Source organism: Anoplolepis gracilipes, chromosome 4, assembly GCF_047496725.1.
Source record: "Anoplolepis gracilipes chromosome 4, ASM4749672v1, whole genome shotgun sequence".
Taxonomy (NCBI): Eukaryota; Metazoa; Arthropoda; class Insecta; order Hymenoptera; family Formicidae; genus Anoplolepis; species Anoplolepis gracilipes.
In genome coordinates, this window is record NC_132973.1 from 16512971 (window position 1) to 16536612 (window position 23642).

Genomic DNA, 23642 nt, shown 5'->3' on the forward strand with positions numbered 1-23642 from the left:
TCCATCTCCACCGGATGACATAGCCAACCCGGGAAGTCTTGGATCCACCGGACGCCTAGAGGGAGAGACCCGAAAGTGGGGACAGAGCGCAGAACGTCAGTCGAGCTTGCGGACAGAGTCAGTCGTTCACCACCGGTCATCTAAAACAGTCGTCTTCCTACCTTCAACCTAAAAGTCGCTAACCACTCATCATTTTAATAAGTCGTTCATCATAAGTTAAACAGTAGACGTGAAGAAGTCATCCTAAGTGATAGAATCTCTGAGTCTTTGTTCGCTGCGTCCTAAAATATAATTCAACTTAGTTTTTCTGACTACTACTTTGTGTCGTCAAGGTAGAGTCTTTTAATATTTTAAGATTCATCTACTCCGCGACTCGTTTTAAATTAACTTAGATTTAATACTATATTACCATTGATATCTTTAATCTCGGTACAGTGCGGATGTACCTCTCGTTTTAATTAATAACATTATCATAGCAACTTATATACTTGCAGCTTTGTAAAATTATTTTGACATTTGAAATATACTAGCTTATTCTTGCATTACTTCAAGTGAATTGTTAGATCCAGTGTTCCTACATTCCAGAGCCAACATTTACTATAAACAATTAGATATTATACAAATTTATTACTACAATATTAACTAAATATTAAAGTCATTAGAATTTTATTATTTACTCTATCTGGATAAAGCGATAGCGAGTCCCGAGCCTGGGAAAGAGCAAAGTGACGTGCCCCTCGTTACAGTTCAGGCAGAGCTAAGACTTAGTCGATGAGCTGTCTGGGCGTCGTTTAATCCAGATTGTTAACAAAAGTTAAGTTAGCAAAATAAAAAAATAATTTACGATAATTTATAGTAGATGCCTGGTACTCGCCGCGCCGGTAAAAGGTACAAACAGTTACGCGCCGCTTTACGCCAACAACGGCAACTTCAAAACCAAATTAATGCTTTTAATCAAACAATTGGAAATAGTGAAGAACTTATTATAGACATACCGAATAATCAAAGAATCGTTGTTGAACTCTTCGAGTGACCGCAGGCCTTAGAGCCAGTTGACATCCCCAGCACCCGAAGAACCTTTGAGTTCATTGGATGGCCCGGACCACTAGCGCAGATTGAACTATTTTTTCCTGAGATCTCTGTCGCAGACATCCCCGAATCTGATCCACGAAGAACAGCACGTGAGAAGACACAGGAAAATTCACAACAATAAAATACTTTAAAGTAAGTCACACACACATATAAATATATATATATATATATATATACACATATTTTTTCTTTTCTTTTACCTCTTAATATTATTTTAATTCAACATTATTTTAATTACACATTAGTAACCATATTACTACTTTATCTTATAATCATTAAAATTATAATAAAATTTTTAGAAAATTTTATTTGCAATTGCTTTCACTATATTAAAGCATTTTCTATATCATTTAATAATATTATTTCAAATATAAAATACGTAAAAATTTCATTATATACATATATATGTATATATATATATATATAATATAAATAAATAAAACACAGTAATAGTTAATACAACTGTAAGTACACATATATATATATATTACTGTTCATACAATAAACTGTTCCTCCCTTAGCTCCTAGATATAACTCACGTATAAAGTAGCAACGTATACATATATATATATATATATATATATATATATATATATGTATATCTATGCTTCACTAAATAATTAACTATAACAATAAATCTTCATAATAAGCTTTTAGACAAATAAAGTATTAATAAGAATCTTTCCAATCATGTATAAGTATTTATGAAAACAATGAATTTTAACCTTATTTATAGATTAACATTAAATTACTAATTATTAATTTTTCTAATTATGACAAGGGAACAAATAAATAAATAGAAACATATATATATATATAAAAGAAAGATCCGCGATACTTATCTTAATAAATAATGTCATAAGGAGCATCCTTCTTATAACTACCACTTTCCTTCTCCATCAGAGACGGTGACTTTTTAAATAAATAATAGCACCGGCCTCTAATTAACCATATTCCAGTGTAAATTCATTTATTTGTACACTATCTTCCCTTGAAAAAAAAAAAAAACACAAAAATTAAAACATACCTTATTCAACACATTATTATTATTTAGCATATTATTATCATTTTATTATTAAATAAGAAAATCCATTCAAAGTATTCATGAGTCACAAAATCCCCTACATAATTAAAAATAATCAATTCTTTCTCATACTCATTACTATATGAGTATAACTTGTTCAAAATTATATATTAATTCATATCAAGCAATTAACAAATCATATTGAGAAAATTTTCATCCCTTTCTTCTCAATCTATAATAAAACCGAGTCAATTTGTTTATAAATAAACAATCAAGTGACATGTTAAGATAATAATTTTAACATACATTTGCACATTAGGGCAATTGTGTGTGTGTGTGTGTTAAAACCCTCCATACACATATACTTATAACCAATCCATTTGTTAACTAACAATAATTTATAAACGATATCATATTTTTCTCATCAAAATTTTAGTCAAATTATTATAATTAGACTCCTTTGTAATTACCAAATATTATTTTTCTTACATAATTTAATTTACAAATTACTTGTATAATCAAATAATAACGAATCTATTGGAGATACGAAATTAGAAATTGTCTCAGTTATTCTATCCTACTTGTAAATTAATAATTTCTAACAAATTTTCCTCCTCATGATTAATTAACAATAACGTTATGTAATAACAATAGAAACCATAAAATTTTATTACAAAATAAATAAATAATTAACGAAATTTCCAATTTGCTTGAAACTTTGAGAATACACTTTTTAGCCAATTTTACACATTTTGACCGCCATTTTGAATTTTTTTTATTTCCGGACCTAATGATCCCAAATACCCTTAAAACTTCTTATTACCACTAAACTAAGATTTATGCAAAACTTGGATTAAATTAAGACGACTTTAGAATTTTTGCTATTCAATAAATCACAATTTTGCACCTGTAAAGGTACTACTTTAACTGGGTTATTTTATGCAGTATTCCCTGTATATCTTATAACCAAAATTTCGTAAACTCACCCTTAATTGGTTACAAAATATTTCCATTTGTTTATAAGACGTCAGCCATCTTGTTCTTACTGGTTCATCCTGGGAAGATCGGACCAATTCCATTATAAAGGACTTGAAATGACGATAATCTGTCCTTAATCTCGCCTCTCCAAATCAGTCCCTATAATAATTAATTAAATGAATTAATTATAAGAGTTTTAGAATTTCTTAAATAATAAGTTAGGATAATTCTTAACAGTCATTACTAAATAATAAAGACAAAATCCTACTTTAGAGCCACCCTATATACACATCTCATATACCGGGTGTCAAAGAATCATTGATCATAGAAATTTAAATTTTCAATATCTACAATACACTCAATACGTACTCACAACGAACATAAAATTTTTATTTCTATCTCTCTATATTAGCCTCAAATAAATTGATAATCAATGAAACCAAGAGTAACCGACGCTGAAATACAACAAAATTCTTCCCAAGAACCTGACACTATACTAGAAATATTAATACAATTCTTGGAAGGAAATAAAGAAAACATTATTTATAATTTAAACGATATTATTATTGAGCTTATGAACCAAGCCTCAATTATAGTGGTTCCCGATCAGTAAAAAAATCTCCTGATTATCAAAAAGGGTCAAGACTTAGCTCTCGGCGGCTCCCTGGGTATAGCCGGTTTAAACAGGTTGCCCTAAAAACTAAATAGAGAGCAACCCTGGTATTGACACTGAGGTGGACGATAACAGTGGATCGCGAGACGTGCGAGCACGTAACAAAATTGGTGGCAGCGGTGGGATACTATACTGGATTTCCGAAAGGATAAACCATTATAGTAAGAAATTCTCGCCTAAAAGACTTGACCTATAACGATAATGAATACTCGATCTCAATCCTCCAGAACTGCCTCTGAACATAGTGATAGTGATACTACTATCATTACTCCTTTACAAAAACAACAAGCCGAAATTGAGGTTATGATGCAACAATTACGGAATAAAGAAAAACTCGTACGGGAACAACAAACTGCTTTAAATACGCAACAAAAAGAATTTGAATCTTTGAGAGAAAAATTTGACGCTGAACAAAACGCTGCTGTTGACATAAACAGTCTCACTTCAATATTAAGCTCATTAAGACAAGAAGTTTCCTCTTTAAAAACCTTACCAAATCAATTAAACAATCTAGAACAAAAGGTATCCGAAATGCGACAACAAGGCTTGCCTAATCTACATGTACAAGATTACATAAGAAGTTTGCCTCAACAAGATAATAATAATACTTTACCTGATAATGCAATCCCGAAATCTCCAGTTAACAATGGCAATCTTCCTCCTCCACCCGTTTCAAGAAATGCCCCTCTGAATATGGACCATATCCAATTAGCCTCTCCCATTCGTATTAAAGACATCATTGACTCCATTCCCAAATATGACGGCCATAAGATGTCCGTATTTCAGTTCTGTAAAACATGCGAACGAGCATTAAATTTGATCCCTTCCTGGCAAGAGGAATTTTTATTACCACTAATAGTAAACAAACTACAAGGACATGCGTACGCGGCAATAGAAGGAATAGAATATCATAATTTGACGGATCTAACTAATCGATTAAAAAGAGTATTCGGTCCTAACAAATCGGTTGACCAATATCGCGGAGAACTCGCTAATGTTTACATGAAACCGAATGAAAATATTTTTGATTATATAGAGAGAGTTAAAGAATTAAGATCCGCCATTATAGATGGAGAACTGACGATTCACGGGAATTTGAGCGAACAACTTCGCTATAATATTGAAACAAGAGCTTTAGAAAGTTTTATTAACGGCCTTCCACCGGAATTATTGATTCGTGGCAAGCTAGAAGGATATTATTGCCTTGAAGATGCAATCGTTGGAGCCATTCAACTAAGTAAGACTTTAGAAACCGAAAATTATCGCAAAAGAGCTGCATTTCCCACACGATCCACATTAATTCCTCGCGCAGACCCTACTTATACGCCCCGCATTCTCCAGAGTCCATCACGCAGCCTAACGGCTACTCCCATTACTACACCCAGAGTATATGATACGCGTAATAATAATGCCCCTTTTATTAAACCCTTAATTCCTGGACAACCTGGTCCGAACTACCCTACCGAAAAAATATGTCTTTATTGTAAATCCCCCGGACACTTAATTACTGAATGTCGAAAATTAGCTTATAAGAATTCACTTACAGAAGGGACGAGTTCTTCTAGTCAACCCCTTGATAACCAGGGAAACGGTCAGAGCGCTCCGGTCCAAGGAGGCGTTCGCCGGGACGCTGCTCAACAGGAACGCCCACTCCCCTCTCGAGTCGTACGATTTGCAGAGCTGGACAGTCAAAATCTGGAAACACAAAAGTAAATAAGCATCGTTTTGCAGGAAGCACCTGCGCCCCTACCGTCACCTTGTCATCTCTCGATTTAAAGGAAATATGCACTTTTATGATAGACTCAGGCTCTGATCTGAATTTAATTAAAAAACAATATATTAATTCTCACATTTTTTCGGATAAAGAAAATATCCAATTATTGCAAGGAATAGCATCCGAACCCATAAAAACATTAGGTGCTATTCACATTTCATTACTGGAAAAACAAACAGAATTTCATGTAGTCCCCGACGATATACTCTTTTCGCAGCATGGAATTCTTGGCAACCCATTTTTAAAAGATCGAAATACAAATGTTGATTTTAAAACAAAGCACTTACTTCTAGAAAATACATCCATTCCGTTTGATAAGACTGAACATGTCAATGTCAAACCAAAGTCAGTTACTCCCTTCTTTATTAAAATCACGAATCCTGAAATAAAAACAGGATATCTTCCATTAATAACCTCCATAAAAGGAATATACCTCGGAGACGCATTAGTCTCTAATATTCATGGCAAGGTCCATTTGCCTCTTTTTAACACTACTAATGAAGAGTATGAAATAGAAATACCTTCATTTCCATTGCAAGAATTTGATACCATCGACATCCAAGAGAATCAATATTCTCCTTGTGAAGCCAACGGAACCTTAGGGTCATCCGAGGCCTCTGGTCATTGTATCACTGATCTTGACTCCACTTGTCAGCCCACTTCTTCTTCTGAGGAAGACGAAGTTAATTTTCCTACGTCTCACGGAAGTTTTTGCGGTGTTATCGATTCCCGAGGGCATCAGATAAGCGCGAACTATCCTTTAAACCAAAATCCGTCTCAGTCAGAAGAAATATTTTTTGAAACGCCGCCAGAACGTGCGGAACTTACTCTACAACTCCTAAGATTAGAATACTTAAATGAGGAAGAAAAGACTAATCTTAAAACATTAATCTCCAATAATCTAGACAGATTCCACTTACCCAACGATAAGTTAGGAACCACACACGTGACTCACCACTCCATTTACACTACAGACGACTATCCAATCCACACCAAGCAATACCGGTTTCCTCCCATGCACAAAGAAGAAATAGATAAACAAGTTACTAAATTACTGAAAGACGACATGATAGAATGTTCACTCTCGCCTTATAATTCACCAGTGTGGATAGTTCCTAAGAAACCCGACTCATCTGGAAATAAAAAATGGAGAATGGTTATTGATTACCGCACTCTAAATGAAAAAACAATAGGAGACGCTTACCCTCTTCCTAATATAACCGACATACTTGATCAATTAGGAAGCGCTAAATATTTTTCCGTTCTTGACCTCGCTTCAGGATTCCACCAGATACCCATGAATCCAAATGACGCTCCCAAAACAGCATTCTCCACCCCTTACGGCCATTATCAGTTTAAACGAATGCCTTTCGGACTGAAAAATGCCCCTGCAACATTTCAAAGATTAATGGATAACGTCCTATCTGGGTTACAAGGTAATGAACTTTTTGTTTACATGGATGATATAGTCATTTATGCACGATCTTTAAAAGAACATGAGGTGAAATTTAACAAACTAATGAAAAGATTACGTGAAGCTAATTTAAAATTACAACCCGACAAATGCGAATTTTTGCGACGAGAAGTAGCTTACCTCGGTCATATTATCGGATCCGATGGCGTACGACCTGACCCTACAAAGGTCACAGCTGTTCATAATTTTCCTTCCCCCAAAAATCCTAAAAACATAAAACAATTTCTCGGATTAGTTGGATACTATCGGCGATTTATTCCAAATTTCTCAAAAATCGCTAAACCTTTAACTGATTTGCTTAAGAAAACCAACTGTTTCAAATGGCAAAAAGATCAAGAATACGCTTTTAATAATCTCAAAGAACAATTATGTACCAAACCAATACTACAATATCCCGATTTTAGCAAACCCTTTAATTTAACTACTGACGCATCCGGATATGCAATCGGCGGAGTATTAAGTCAGGGACCAATCGGAAAAGATCTTCCCATCGCATATACATCAAGAGTACTTAATAAAGCAGAACAAAATTATTCAACTATCGAAAAAGAATGTTTAGCAATGGTATACTGTACAAACCATTTTAGACCTTATTTATACGGTACTAAATTTATTATCGTGACAGACCATACACCACTAGTATGGCTACATTCTATTAAAGATCCTTCTTCGAGACTTTTAAAATGGAGAATCAAATTAGCTGAATATGATTACAATATACAATATAAAAAGGGAACACTAAATAATAATGCCGATGCACTATCTAGAAATCCAACCGTTAAAATCTTACCTTTTAAGAAAACTCATCCTCTTCCTCCAGACCCTGATTCCGATTCTGATGAATCTTTATTCTCAGCCCGTCAACCTCTGATTCAAACCAATGTAGAAATTAACCCCCATAATCCCCCACCTGTGACCGAAAAGGAAATAAACGAAGATACCTTCTTGTTAACACATGTAGATACACCTGTAACAGAACCTCTATTGAAGAATATAATAGTGACGAGAACGAAAGCATAATTAGTAATGAAGACCTGGAAACAAGTAGCGAAGAAAGTGACGACGAATTAATATCCGCTGACAATGTATCCTACGTGGAAATACCTACCAAGCATAAAGTCAAAACCCGAATAAGCCGAGATAGATTGCTAAAACATAATGATAACTATATAATTTTTATAACATGAAAAGGTGAACCTTTCGATAACGGAGCAAAAGAACTACAGGAAGCCAACCTTTTACCCGTGTATAAGGATATAACTTATGAAATGGCAAAAATAAATACAATACGTTCAAAAACTCTAATATCATTACCCCTAAAACTTAACCACCGCACTTTAATAGTGTCACGTGCTGTGACCCACTGTTATCGTCTACCTAGGTGTCAATAACAGGGTTGCTCTCTATTTAGGTTTTTGGGTAATCTGTCTAAATCGGCTATACCCAGGGCTTCGCCGAGAGCAGGATCAATGTGTACTAGGAACTAATAAATCAGGAGATTTTTTTACTGATCTGGAATGATGATAACAGAGGCTTGATTTAAAAACTCTTTTATGATATTGTCTAAATTGTAAATAATATTTTCTTTATTTTCTTCTATAAATTGGATTAAAGTTTCTAATATGACTTCAGGGTCAACGAAAGGATTTTGTTGAAATTCAGAATCAGTTGTCTGAGGCCTCATTTATTTTATTTTATTTGATAAAGAGAAAAAAAATTAAGAAAGTTGAAAATAAAAAGGTTAAATTTATGACATATGTATTTGAAAATGATTAAGAATATTAAGCAAACGCGTTGAATCTCGTTATTGTATATTTGATATAGTCTGGTGGTCAGAATACAATTCACTCGGCACTAACGAGAGGCTGAGGAAGTTCTAGGAACTCCATGACACCATGACCATTATCGCGTATGCAATGAACGTGACGCACAATGACACTCGAGTTAATTAAAGAGAAAATAAAATTCTAAAATTATATCTGCAATAGTTTTTAAATTTATTCAATTTAAAGTTGGAATGATTGGAAAGTTTCAATTTTGAAATTATAAATAGATTGTGATTTATTTGACAAATTTTCAATTATATTAAAATTGAGATAGGGATTAAGGTGGTTTGTGATAGTAATGGTGGGGGATTAAGTACTTACTGTTGTTGTATAGTAGAATTCACCGTTGGAGCAATTCCAAATATATACTGGTTTTGAAAGTTTTAATTTACGACTTGTATAATGTAAGAGCGAATTTCCCAGTAATTAATGACTGCTTTAATATGAAGAACAAAATTAAATTGAGAAGTTTAAGTGATTTAGATTTATATTGATTATATTAATGTAGATATCTCTTTCTTCAAGAGAAAGTCAACTGTTGCACTATGATTTTATTTTTCATAAATATCGTTGATGCATCTATTCACGTAATAAGAAAAGATCATTAAAATTTTATTGCTCTTATGTAGATATATATATATATGTTAATAAGAGTATGGTTCCTTGCAGATTCAGCACTGTGTGGTGAGGTGTCATATAAAGAAATGTACAACTGGAATATGGTGTGGTGGAGGCCAGTGATATAATTTATTGTTGTCAAAATCACTGTCTCCGATAGAAAATAGGAAGAAGAGATTAAACAAGGGATGCTCCGTTATTATTATTATTAAATTAAGTGTAACGAGTAGTTAATTCACTTACATTGATAGATCGATTATTTGCAAATTTATTGATATAGTATTTTAACTTTATAATTCTTGAGAGTAGTATCAGAATATGAGTCAATTTGTAATTTTATGAGAGTCAATAGCCTGAACTGTAAGTGTGACGTCCCGCCAAAAATTTCAAACTAAATTTTCCAAAATATAAACGTACCGCTGAAGATATGAACACAAAGTATGAGATATACATATATATCTCAACTTGAACTTAATAAAATATTTAATCAAGCATAGTATTATATAGCTATTAAATTGGACATTGCTTACATAGAAGTATTAACAAAATAATACTGACCTTATCAGAAAAAATAAGAAAAAAAATATTTGTAACATTAAACTACTATATATTAATTTTCCAAATAAAAGTCAAAATTCTCTTTACTAAAATATATGGAAATAAAATATTACTGTAATATAAGAATCGTTGAAATTCAATTACGCGATTGTAACAGAAACACTTGCAAACTAATTATATTAGAGTTAAATCATACTAACAATCGCTTTATAAATTTTACGTTTTCATAACTATAACAAAAGGAAAATAATAAAAGAAAAAGGAAAATATTATTCAGTGAAGCACATTTCGAAAGGTATACGCACACTAACATTGAGAAATACATATAAGTTAATATATTTAATAATATTAATAAGCTGATTTTATATATCAACATGTAAATCTACATGGAAAATTTTCTTTTAATGTAACCGATGAAAAAGTAATATTCTCAATAGATAACTCATGACAAGTATTATACATATATATATATATATATATATATATATATACATATGTAAAAGAGAGCTATTCTCCTATGCTAAAGTAAAACCATAAAGAATCACGATAGAAAGGAATTATAAATTGAAATAACAGTACCAAATTGCATTAATTAAATCTTCCATATAGATACTATAATAAAAACGGATATGCCAATATAAAATATGTGATACAACAAGAGAGAAAATTAAAGGAAACTTAAATATAAAAGCATAAATTAATAAGTGAAAAGAAAAGAAATATTAATGATGAGACATAATAACTTTGAGAACGAATAATAACTCTTGCTATAGTTAATTTAATAAGTCTCTCTTGCTGTAAAAAGAATTATAATATAAGAGTGCGAAATTATTTTATAATACAAAAAGCCTTTCATTCGCATGATGACGCGATAAGCGACGGCGAGAAAGACTGAGTGAAATCAAATATTATTCTTATCTCTTGACGCAGAGACCCGATGAAACCGAATATTACTCTTATCTCTTGACGCAGAGACCCGATGAAACCGAATATTATTCTTATCTATCGACGCAGAGACTCAGCTTGACTAAATATTATGTCAACGCAGAGACCAGTGAAATTGAATATTATGCCTATCTCTCGACGCAGCGACTCGACGAAACTAAATATTATAACAACGTGCCTTTTGATATTCGCCGCTGAATATCAACTTGAGATTAAGAAGAGCTCACCGCTTCTGACGTCTTCGAAGGCGGAGAGTTCCCTCACCAAGAGCAAGAATCCATCTCCACCGGATGATTAAGCCAACCCGGGAAGTCTTGGATCCACCGGACGCCTAGAGGGAGGTGACCCGAAAGTGGGGACAGAGCGCAGAACGTCAGTCGAGCTTGCGGACGGAGTCAGTCGCTCCCCATCATTCAAACTAAAAAGTCGCATTATAACATCCGAAGTAAACAGTCGCCTTCCTAACTTCATCTTAATAAGTCACTTCAACATCTCTCCGAAACGTTAGTCCGAAGTCGTGAAAAGTCTCTGTGTCTTTATACATTCACTGCGTCCTAAAATCAATTTTAACTTAATTTTCGTCAGCTACTTTGTGTCGTCAAGGTAGATCTTTAATAATACTTCACTTTCTCGTCTTCGCGACTCGTCTTATATTATAATTTAGAGCTTCGACTCACTCTACATTATAATTTAGAATTACTACTTTATTGTTAATTAATTCCCAATTTCTGGTACAGTGCGGTTGTACCTTTTACATTCAAATTGTGACCAACATTTATAATCATTACTTGCAATCTCTGTAAAATCTTCAAGCTTTTAAAATACATAGTCGCTTATTTCAGAATATTCACAAGTTAATTATTTTAATACAGTGTTCCTTCACCTCCAACCAGTATTCACTATAATTAATTTAATATCGATTAAATATTTAACGTACGTCTGGATCTTGAGCGTTAGCGAGACCCGTGCCTGGGATAGAGCAGAGTGCCCCTCGTGTTAGTTCGAGCAGAGCTGAGACTTAGTCGATGAGCTGCTTGAATGTCGCTTGATCCAGATTGTCAAACTGAAATGAATAACTTTTTAAATTAGAATAAAATTTTGGTTATAATTTATAGTAAATGCCTGGTTCTCGTCGCGCCGGTAAACGACATAGACAACTACGTGCCGCTTTACGCCGACAGAGACAAATTTCGAACAGTGATAACGGTCTCAGCCAAGTAGAAAAAGACAATCCAATTAACGTACCGGACAATCAAAGAATTGTCGTAGAACTTTTCGATCAGCTTCCTGCATCTGACTCAGTTGAAGTTCCCATCTCGCGAAGAACCTTCGAATTTATTGGCTGGCCCGGACCTTTGGTTGAAATCAAGCTGCATCCTGCCTCAACCTCTACCACCGACATCCCTGAGGGAGATCCACGACGTCCAGAGTACGAGGAAAAGGCCCAGGAAAATCAGCAAAACTAGAGACATTAATAAAGGTAAATCACTATTTTAAATACATACACGCACATGCGCATATGATTAAGCAAGAAAATACTATTATTTTTAATAAAAAAAGAAAACGCACTCATATTCCAACAAAATATAATAAAAAGAAAAGAATTCCGAATTGAACTACTATTTTTAACACATCGTGTTTGACATTTATATGACATCTTACTACTCTAACAATTTCAATTTCGCAAAACAATTATAATTACAATTTAGACATATGCTTCTACGACTAATGCAATAAACTGTTCCACCTTCAAGCTCCGAAATAAAAATCTTTTATACAGTTAACTAGACATACATACAAGATATATATATATATATATATATATATATCTCACCCTTTTGAATAACGCACAGTCTATTGACTTTTAAAATTACAAATTGACTCACATTCTGATACTACTCTCAAGAATTATAAAGTTAAAATACTATATCAATAAATTTGCAAATAATCGATCTATCAATGTAAGTGAATTAACTACTCGTTACACTTAATTTAATAATAAAAACAACGGAGCATCCCTTGTTTAATCTCTTCTTCCTATTTTCCATCGGAGACAGTGATTTTGACAACAATAAATTATATCACTGGCCTCCACCACACCATATTCCAGTTGTACATTTCTTTATATGACACCTCACCACACAGTGCTGAACCTGCAAGGAACCATACTCTTATTAACATATATATATATATCTACATAAGAGCAATAAAATTTTAATGATCTTTTCTTATTACGTGAATAGATGCATCAACGATATTTATGAAAAATAAAATCATAGTGCAACAGTTGACTTTCTCTTAAAGAAAGAGATATCTACATTCAATATAAATCTAAATTATTTAAACTTCTCAATTTAATTTTGTTCTTCATATTAAAGCAGTCATTAATTACTGGTGTTACGTGCTCGCACGTCTCGCGATCCACTGTTATCGTCCACCTCAGTGTCAATACCAGGGTTGCTCTCTATTTAGTTTTTTAGGGCAACCTGTTTAAACCGGCTATACCCAGGGAGCCGCCGAGAGCTAAGTCTTGACCCTTTTGATAATCAGGGGATTTTTTTACTGATCGGGAACCACTACAATTGAGGCTTGGTTCATAAGCTCAATAATAATATCGTCTAAATTATAAATAATGTTTTCTTTATTTTCTTCCAAGAATTGTATTAATATTTCTAGTATAGTGTCAGGTTCTTGGGAAGAATTTTGTTGTATTTCAGCGTCGGTTACTCTTGGTTTCATTGATTATCAATTTATTTGGGGCTAATATAGAGAGATAGAGATAAAAATTTTATGTTCGTTGTGAGTACGTATTGAGTATATTGTAGATATTGAAAATTTAAATTTCTATGATCAATGATTCTTTGACACCCGGTATATAAGATGTGTATATAGGGTGACTCTAAAGTAGGATTTTGTCTTTATTATTTAGTAATGACTGTTAAGAATTATCCTAACTTATTATTTAAGAAATTCTCTATAACTCTTATAATTAATTCATTTAATTAATTATTATAGGGACTGATTTGGAGAGGCGAGATTAAGGACAGATTATCGTCATTTCAAGTCCTTTATAATGGAATTGGTCCGATCTTCCCAGGATGAACCAGTAAGAACAAGATGGCTGACGTTTTATAAACAAATGGAAATATTTTGTAACCAATTAAGGGTGAGTTTACGAAATTTTGGTTATAAGATATACAGGGAATACTGCATAAAATAAACCAGTTAAAGTAGTACCTTTACAGGTGCAAAATTGTGATTTATTGAATAGCAAAATTCTAAAGTCGTCTTAATTTAGTTCAAGTTTTGCATAAATCTTAGTTTAGTGGTAATAAGAAGTTTTAAGGGTATTTGGGATCATTAGATCCGGAAATAAAAAATTTCAAAATAGCGGTCAAAATGTGTAAAATTGGCTAAAAAGTGTATTCTCAAAGTTTCAAGCAAATTGGAAATTTCGTTAATTATTTATTTATTTTGTAATAAAATTTTATGGTTTTTATTGTTATTACATAACGTTATTGATAATTAATCATGAGGAGGAAAATTTGATAGAAATTATTAATTTACAAGTAGGATAGGATAACTGAGACAATTTCTAACTTTGTATCTCCAATAGATTCGTTATTATTTGATTTTACAAGTAATTTGTAAATTAAATTATGTAAGAAAAATAATATTTGGTAATTACAAAGGAGTCTAATTATAATAATTTGACTAAAATTTTGATGAGAAAAATATGATATCGTTTATAAATTATTGTTAGTTAACAAATGGATTGGTTATAAGTATATGTGTATGGAGGGTTTTAACACACACACACACACAATTGCCCTAATGTGCAAATGTATGTTAAAATTATTATCTTAACATGTCACTTGATTGTTTATTTATAAACAAATTGACTCGGTTTTATTATAGATTGAGAAGAAGGGGATGAAAACTTTCTCAATATGATTTGTTAATTGCTTGATATGAATTAATATATAATTTTGAACAAGTTATACTCATATAGTAATGAGTATGAGAAAGAATTGATTATTTTTAATTATGTAGGGGATTTTGTGACTCATGAATACTTTGAATGGATTTTCTTATTTAATAATAAAATGATAATAATATGCTAAATAATAATAATGTGTTGAATAAGGTATGTTTTAATTTTTGTGTGTTTTTTTTTTTTTTTTTTTTTTTCAAGGGAAGATGGTTTACAAATAAATGAATTTACACTGGAATATGGTTAATTAGAGGCCGGTGCTATTATTTATTTAAAAAGTCACCGTCTCTGATGGAGAAGGAAAGTGGTAGTTATAAGAAGGATGCTCCTTATGACATTATTTATTAAGATAAGTATCGCGGATCTTTCTTTTATATATATATGTTTCTATTTATTTATTTGTTCCCTTGTCATAATTAGAAAAATTAATAATTAGTAATTTAATGTTAATCTATAAATAAGGTTAAAATTCATTGTTTTCATAAATACTTATACATGATTGGAAAGATTCTTATTAATACTTTATTTGTCTAAAAGCTTATTATGAAGATTTATTGTTATAGTTAATTATTTAGTGAAGCATAGATATATATATATATATATATATATATATATATATATCTATAATTAGTAATTTATATATATATCTATAATTAGTAATTTAATGTTAATCTATAAATAAGGTTAAAATTCATTGTTTTCATAAATACTTATACATGATTGGAAAGATTCTTATTAATACTTTATTTGTCTAAAAGCTTATTATGAAGATTTATTGTTATAGTTAATTATTTAGTGAAGCATAGATATACATATATATATATATATATATATATATATATATATATATGTATACGTTGCTACTTTATACGTGAGTTATATCTAGGAGCTAAGGGAGGAACAGTTTATTGTATGAACAGTAATATATATATATATGTGTACTTACAGTTGTATTAACTATTACTGTGTTTTATTTATTATATTATATATATATATATATACATATATATGTATATAATGAAATTTTTACGTATTTTATATTTGAAATAATATTATTAAATGATATAGAAAATGCTTTAATATAGTGAAAGCAATTGCAAATAAAATTTTCTAAAAATTTTATTATAATTTTAATGATTATAAGATAAAGTAGTAATATGGTTACTAATGTGTAATTAAAATAATGTTGAATTAAAATAATATTAAGAGGTAAAAGAAAAGAAAAAATATGTGTATATATATATATATATATATATTTATATGTGTGTGTGACTTACTTTAAAGTATTTTATTGTTGTGAATTTTCCTGTGTCTTCTCACGTGCTGTTCTTCGTGGATCAGATTCGGGGATGTCTGCGACAGAGATCTCAGGAAAAAATAGTTCAATCTGCGCTAGTGGTCCGGGCCATCCAATGAACTCAAAGGTTCTTCGGGTGCTGGGGATGTCAACTGGCTCTAAGGCCTGCGGTCACTCGAAGAGTTCAACAACGATTCTTTGATTATTCGGTATGTCTATAATAAGTTCTTCACTATTTCCAATTGTTTGATTAAAAGCATTAATTTGGTTTTGAAGTTGCCGTTGTTGGCGTAAAGCGGCGCGTAACTGTTTGTACCTTTTACCGGCGCGGCGAGTACCAGGCATCTACTATAAATTATCGTAAATTATTTTTTTATTTTGCTAACTTAACTTTTGTTAACAATCTGGATTAAACGACGCCCAGACAGCTCATCGACTAAGTCTTAGCTCTGCCTGAACTGTAACGAGGGGCACGTCACTTTGCTCTTTCCCAGGCTCGGGACTCGCTATCGCTTTATCCAGATAGAGTAAATAATAAAATTCTAATGACTTTAATATTTAGTTAATATTGTAGTAATAAATTTGTATAATATCTAATTGTTTATAGTAAATGTTGGCTCTGGAATGTAGGAACACTGGATCTAACAATTCACTTGAAGTAATGCAAGAATAAGCTAGTATATTTCAAATGTCAAAATAATTTTACAAAGCTGCAAGTATATAAGTTGCTATGATAATGTTATTAATTAAAACGAGAGGTACATCCGCACTATACCGAGATTAAAGATATCAATGGTAATATAGTATTAAATCTAAGTTAATTTAAAACGAGTCGCGGAGTAGATGAATCTTAAAATATTAAAAGACTCTACCTTGACGACACAAAGTAGTAGTCAGAAAAACTAAGTTGAATTATATTTTAGGACGCAGCGAACAAAGACTCAGAGATTCTATCACTTAGGATGACTTCTTCACGTCTACTGTTTAACTTATGATGAACGACTTATTAAAATGATGAGTGGTTAGCGACTTTTAGGTTGAAGGTAGGAAGACGACTGTTTTAGATGACCGGTGGTGAACGACTGACTCTGTCCGCAAGCTCGACTGACGTTCTGCGCTCTGTCCCCACTTTCGGGTCTCTCCCTCTAGGCGTCCGGTGGATCCAAGACTTCCCGGGTTGGCTATGTCATCCGGTGGAGATGGATTCTTGATCTTGGTGAGGGAACTCTCCGCCTTCGAAGACGTCAGAAGCGGTGAGCTCTTCTTAATCTCAGCTTGATATTCAACGTGAATATCAAGAGGCACGTTGTTATAATATTTAGTTTCGTCGAGTCTCTGCGTCGAGAGATAAGAATAATATTCGGTTTCACTAGTCTCTTCGTCAATAGATAGGAGTAATATTCGATTTCACTAATCTCTGCGTTGATAGATAGTATTTAGTCTCGCTGAGTCTCTGTGTCAATAGATAAGAATAGTATTCGGTTTCATTCAATCTTTCTTCGTCAAGAGATAAGTATAATATTCGATTTCATCGGGTCTCTGCGTCAAGAGATAAGAATAATATTTGATTTCACTCAGTCTTTCTCGCCGTCGCTTATTGCGTCATCATGCGAATGAAAGGCTCTTTGTATTATAAAATAATTTCGCACTCTTATATTATAATTCTTTTTACAGCAAGAGAGACTTATTGATTCAAGCATAGCAAGAGTTAGTATTTCTTTTCGAAATTATTATGTCTCATCATTAATATTCCTTTTCTTTTCACTTGTTAATTTATGCTTTTATATTTAAATTTCTTTTAATTTTCTCTCTTGTTGTATCACATATTTCATCTTAACATATCCGCTTTTATAATAGTATCTATATGGAAGATGCAGTCTAATACTGTTATTTTAATTTATAATTTTTTCTATATTGATTCTTTATGATTTTTACTTTAGCATAGGAGAATAGCTCTCTTTTACATATGTATATATATATATATATATATGTATGTATGTATAATACTTGTCATGTGTTATTTTTTTAGAATATTACTTTTTCATTAATTACATTAAGAGAAAGTCTTCCATGTAGATTTACATGTTGATATATATATATATATATGAAATTAGCTTATTAATATTATTAAATAAATTAGCTTATATAGATTTGCTTATATATATATGTATCTCTTAACGCTAGTGTGCATATGCTTTTTGAAATGTACTTTACTGAATGATATTTCTTTTTCTTTTTTTATTTCTTTACTGACAAGGGTCAGTATTATTTTTGTTTTAATTTTTATAAGAAGTTAATTTGTTTTAAATTTATATTTATTAGTATGAATATATAAACATATATATTTTTTTTTTTTTTTTGAATATATATATATATATATATATATATATATATAACCGTAAGAATTCTTGACTTTTAATTTTTAATTAATACTTGATATAATATAATTGAATAGCTATGATTATATAATTAATTTTATATTCATTAAGGACAATATTACTTAATTATGATTTTGTATAAGCAAGCATTTGGTAATATGCCAAATTATATATATATATATGTATATAGCGTAGATTTTATAATTGAGCAGTATATTTGTTTTTGAATTTTTTTTTTTTTTTTTTTTTTTTTTTTTGGCGGGACGTCACACTGGGAAATTTGCTCTTACATTATACAAGTCGTAAATTAAAACTTTCAAAATCAGTATATATTTGGAATTGCTCCGACGGTGAATTCTACTATACAACAACAGTAAGTACTTAATCCCCCACCATTACTATCACAAACCACCTTAATCCCTATCTCAATTTTAATATAATTGAAAATTTGTCGAATTAATCACAATCTATTTATAATTTCAAACCGAACTTTTCTAATCATAATTATTACTCCAACTTAAAATTGAATAAATTCAGAACTATTACAGATATAATTTTAGAATTTTATTTTATCTTTAATTGACTCGAGTGTCATTGTGCGTCACGTTCATTGCATACACGATAATCGTCATGGTGTCATGGAGTTCCTAGAACTTCCTCAGCCTCTCGTTAGTGCCGAGTGAATTGTATTCTGACCACCAAACTATATCAAATATACAATAACGGGATTCAACGCATTTGCTTAACATTCTTAATCATTTTCAAACACATATGTCATAAATTTAATCACTTTATTTTCAACTTTCTTAATTTTTTTTCTTGTCAAATAAAATAAAATAAATGAGGCCTCAGACAACTGATTCTGAATTTCAACAAAATCCTTTCGTTGACCCTGAAGTCATATTAGAAACGTTAATTCAATTTATAGAAGAAAATAACGAAAATATTATTTACAATTTAGACAATATCATAAAAGAGTTTTTAAATCAAGCCTCTATTATCATCATTCCAGATCAGTAAAAAAATCCCCTGATTTATTAGTTCCTAGTACACATTGATCCTGCTCTCGGCGGAGCCCTGGGTATAGCCGATTTAGACAGATTACCCAAAAACCTAAATAAAGAGCAACTTTGTTATTGACACCTAGGTAGACGATAACAGTGGGTCACAGCACGTGACACGTGACAGACCATAAACCACTAGTATGGCTACATTCTATTAAAGATCCTTCTTCGAGACTTTTAAAATGGAGAATCAAATTAGCTGAATATGATTACAATATACAATATAAAAAGGGAACATTAAATAATAATGCCGATGCACTATCTAGAAACCCAACCTTTAAAATCTTACCTTTTAAGAAAACTCATCCTCTTCCTCCAGACCCTGATTCCGATTCTGATGAATCTTTATTCTCAGTTCGTTAACCCCTGATTCAAACCAATGTAGAAATTAACCCCCATAATCCTTCACCTGTGACCGAAGAGGAAATAAACGAAGATACCTCCTTGTTAACACATAGATACACCTGTAACGGAACCCTTAACTGTTGAAGAATATAATAGTGACAAAAACGAAAGTATAATTAGTAATGAAGATCTGGAAACAAGTAGCGAAGAAAGTGATGATGAATTAATATCCGCTGACAATGTACCCTACGTGGAAATACCTACCAAGCATAAAGTCAAAGCCCGAATAAGCCGAGATAGATTGCTAAAACATAATGATAACTATATAATTTTTATAACATTAAAAGGTGAACCTTTCGATAACGGAGCAAAAGAACTACAGGAAGCCAACCTTTTACCCGTGTATAAGGATAATATAAATTATGAAAGGGCAAAAATAAATACAATACGTTCAAAAACTCTAATATCATTACCTCTAAAACTTAACCACCGCACTTTAATAGAACCGAATAATATAAAAAACTGTATCAAATCATTGCTGGATGTCGTACAATAATTGCAATTAGAATCCATTTCAATAAAGAAAACTAATTTTTTTGACACTGGGACTCCCATGGGCTTATGTAGAATCACAATTAATCAAACATATGAATGACATAAATATTTGCATAACTATATGTAAAGATATTATTCAAACGCCAAATATAGAGGAAAGATTTTCCCTTATCCGTGAATATCATGACTCAACAATTGGCGGCCACAAAGGAATAACTAAAACCTATAACAGATTAAGATCTTATTATTATTGGAATACGATGAAAAAAGACATTCAAAATTTTATTCGAAATTGTCGGACTTGTCAATTAAAAAAATTAACAAGAATAAAAACAAAACAACCAATGATAATAACCGACACTCCCGGATCAGCTTTCGACAAAATATCAATGGACATTGTAGGTCCATTAACCATATCCGATAATGGAAATATTTACATACTCATGATACAAGATTTATTAACAAAATATTCAGTCGCGGTGCCTTTAAAAGAAGCCACGTCATTAACCATAGCCGACGCCTTTACGAAAAATTTTATTTGCATTTATGGAGCTCCCCAAGCCATTCTAACCGATCAAGGATCCAATTTCCTAACCGCCTTGATGAAGAACTTAGCAAAAAAATTCAGAATTAAACAATACCGCACAACTGCTTATCACCCCCAGTCTAACGGATCGATAGAAAGATCTCATCACGTTTTAACGGAATATTTAAAAACACAAATTAATAAAGACTCGAACTGGGATGATCATATCGCTTTAGCCATGTTTTTATATAATACAAGTATACACGAAGCACAAAATTTTCCCCTTTTGAACTAATCTTCGGAAAAATAGCGCGATTACCTTCGTCTAATACTATTATAGAGGAAAATATAGACCCTACATACACTGAATATTTAACAAACCTATTCAATCGATTGCGTGACACGCAAGAAGAAGCACAACAAAACTTAATACAATCTAAAACCAAAAGCAAATATTATTATGACAAACGTACTCATGTACGAGAATTTAAACAAGGAGATTATGTATTTTTATTAAAAGAACCAAATAAAGGTAAATTCTCAGACCAGTATATTGGACCTTTTGAAATACTTGAAATACTACCGAAAAATAATATTAAAATTTCATTCAAAAATACTACAAAAATTGTCCACGCGGACAAATTGAAAATCGCTCATATAGAGCCAGGATGAAATACATTAAGTCTAAATTTTTGGTTTCAGATGTGTTGGCATCGCCAACGACCAACAATAAATCCCATATACAAATCGTCACCTGCTTTCTCACAAGTACAACAGCGATTAGACATTACATGGTGCGTTAGAGCTATCGGATTTTCCCATATCAAACGTGGAAATCTGAATTTTTGTACAGAATGCTACCACTTTTTACCTTCTGAATATTATAGATGGTTTTATAAATATTTTAAATGCCATTATCTTATAATCACAAGTTATTATGAACCAATAATATGCAAAATATGTAAGGTACCTTTAGTCACATTAAGATCATTAAGAGAATCTATGTCATGATACATATTTTTCTTACTTAACAAATTTAGAAGAAGATGAAGAACAAACTGATACAGAAAAATCTGTGTTAGTTCGTATACATATTCATGTATACAAACTAAAGGGAAATTGACCGGTTTTTATTTATTCAAAGTATCCACTTTGAATAAATAAAAACCGGTCAATTTCCCTTTCTGCACTACCCTTTTTCTCTTTATAGAATGAACTCGCAAGGCCAATCTACAGGGCTACAATTCAGCACAGCATTACAGCCTAATACCGACCTATTCTCATTACTATCGATCACACGATGCACTAAATCCCTTGGGTACCGACACATAGCCTCAGGATTCGCATACTGTACCCAATGTTATAGCCTTTTCCAACCGCAATATCAAAGTCAATACGAATGGATAGTGTCACACCACATGATTTCTAGTGAACGGTTTCGCGAAATCATTTGTGCACGTTGCAACGCCAATATCACAATAACCAGACTTATGTACCAATGCGATGAGTGCCTTCTGAAATATTTAGAATTTTTGTTGAACTGCGATGAGAGACACATCGACCTTAACACTATCCCTAATCCACTCATATTACACGTGAGCGGTTCTCGATACTATTAGTACCCTAATAAAAGAATATAAGATGCGTCACTCGTCACAGAACTCCTCAACCCCTTCACAATCACACTCCTCATCTCGTCCTGCAGAAGCGCTTCAAAGACTATATATAGTACAATGTATTAAAACACGCTTTTATAAAAAAATAGATAATATGCATGTCATTTTATGCCCTAGATGCTACGATACATTGCTTTTGGAATCCGTAAAGCCTTACTACGAAGAATTCAAGAAACACCATTGTGTAGACGGCACAAGATTTAATAGAAGTAAATGCTACATTTGTGAAAATTACCTAGAAACAATTCGATCTATAGTTCATTGCAATTTATGTGCCAATCGATATCTTGAATTCATCATCAAAATAGAACAACAACACCAGAATATTTATGATTATGAAGACCCCGTAATACTAATAATAAATGATGATTAAAAATAAAATATAAAATAAATTAATATATAAAGAATATATACTATACAATAAGAATAATAATTATAAGATTACAATCATAAATTATAACACAATAAGTTTTATCATCCTATTAATAGAGCGTACTTAGACATATACATATACTTTAATATAAATATATATACATGTATTTTTCTTTCAGTGAATGAATCCACTCTTGGAAGAAATCGCTGACTTGGTCATTCAACTCTTGTCAATACATATATTTATATATATCCATATAGTTATTATAAATCATTAAAAATGTGTTGACCTAAGCCATACAAATTTAAACCCCATTTTCTTTTAACTCATTGTCACGGTCTTTTCATTTATAAGTGCTATAAGGCTTTATATATTAAGGCAGAAGGAAAAAGATATTGCTCTAGTTGTTTCGCACAAATCCAGGGCAATTACCGTACGTTTTTTATTGTTAAATTTCACGGAATAAGTAATC

At 31.7% G+C, this 23642-nt stretch overlaps 5 long non-coding RNA genes across 6 annotated transcripts; 3 read left to right on the forward strand and 2 right to left on the reverse strand.

Annotated features, from left to right (window-relative positions):
* The first annotated feature begins 132 nt into the window (after nucleotides 1–132).
* LOC140664783 (uncharacterized) lies at nucleotides 133–10045 on the forward strand. Of its 2 annotated transcripts, XR_012046497.1 has the most exons (4): nucleotides 133–332; nucleotides 857–1224; nucleotides 5314–5476; nucleotides 9511–10045. It is a non-coding gene; the product is annotated as an uncharacterized lncRNA (long non-coding RNA). The 2 variants fall into 2 exon arrangements; XR_012046496.1 differs by lacking the exon at nucleotides 5314–5476 and having other exon boundaries at nucleotides 9511–10043.
* On the reverse strand, nucleotides 3108–5382 carry LOC140664786 (uncharacterized). The gene is made up of 3 exons (XR_012046500.1): nucleotides 5312–5382; nucleotides 4381–4555; nucleotides 3108–3253 (listed from the first exon to the last, which is right to left on the reverse strand). It is a non-coding gene; the product is annotated as an uncharacterized lncRNA (long non-coding RNA).
* Nucleotides 10046–12022: 1977 nt separating the features above from the next.
* LOC140664785 (uncharacterized) lies at nucleotides 12023–15513 on the forward strand. Its single transcript, XR_012046499.1, has 3 exons — nucleotides 12023–12442; nucleotides 13978–14128; nucleotides 15158–15513. It is a non-coding gene; the product is annotated as an uncharacterized lncRNA (long non-coding RNA).
* On the reverse strand, nucleotides 12533–17325 carry LOC140664782 (uncharacterized). The gene is made up of 3 exons (XR_012046495.1): nucleotides 17126–17325; nucleotides 16234–16601; nucleotides 12533–13115 (listed from the first exon to the last, which is right to left on the reverse strand). It is a non-coding gene; the product is annotated as an uncharacterized lncRNA (long non-coding RNA).
* Nucleotides 16337–23149, forward strand: LOC140664784 (uncharacterized). Its single transcript, XR_012046498.1, has 4 exons — nucleotides 16337–16462; nucleotides 17318–17506; nucleotides 21824–21915; nucleotides 22332–23149. It is a non-coding gene; the product is annotated as an uncharacterized lncRNA (long non-coding RNA).
* Nucleotides 23150–23642: the final 493 nt, after the last annotated feature.